The sequence below is a fragment of the Physeter macrocephalus genome, chromosome 7 (assembly GCF_002837175.3).
Source record: "Physeter macrocephalus isolate SW-GA chromosome 7, ASM283717v5, whole genome shotgun sequence".
Classification (NCBI taxonomy): Eukaryota; Metazoa; Chordata; class Mammalia; order Artiodactyla; family Physeteridae; genus Physeter; species Physeter macrocephalus.
In genome coordinates, this window is record NC_041220.1 from 78,398,381 (window position 1) to 78,398,695 (window position 315).

General features: G+C 46.7%; 1 protein-coding gene across 19 annotated transcripts in view; it reads left to right on the plus strand.

The window, feature by feature from the left end:
- The window catches only part of APBB2 (amyloid beta precursor protein binding family B member 2), a 386,035-nt gene that overhangs the window by 367,949 nt on the left and 17,771 nt on the right, over window positions 1–315 (plus strand). The gene's annotated exons all lie outside the window — the stretch shown is intronic.

Below are 315 nucleotides of genomic sequence, written 5' to 3' on the forward strand. Positions count from 1 at the left end.
GAGAGGCCACAGCAGTGACAGGCCCGCGTACCGCAAAAAAAAAAAGAAAAAAAGTGTCAGAATCCCCCAAACAGAGCCTGCGGCTGCTGAGCTGCCCTCTTGAGGAGATGTGGATTCCAGGTGGTTGCCTTAGGCATTAATCACTTTCTCCTGAGCCAGAAGAAAATGAAGATTAATAATAATATATATATATATATATATTTTTTTTTTTTTTTTTTTTTTTTTTTTTGCGGTACGCGGGCCTCTCACTGCTGTGGTCTCTCCCGTTGCAGAGCACAGGCTCCGGACGCGCAGGCTCCGCGGCCATGGCTCACG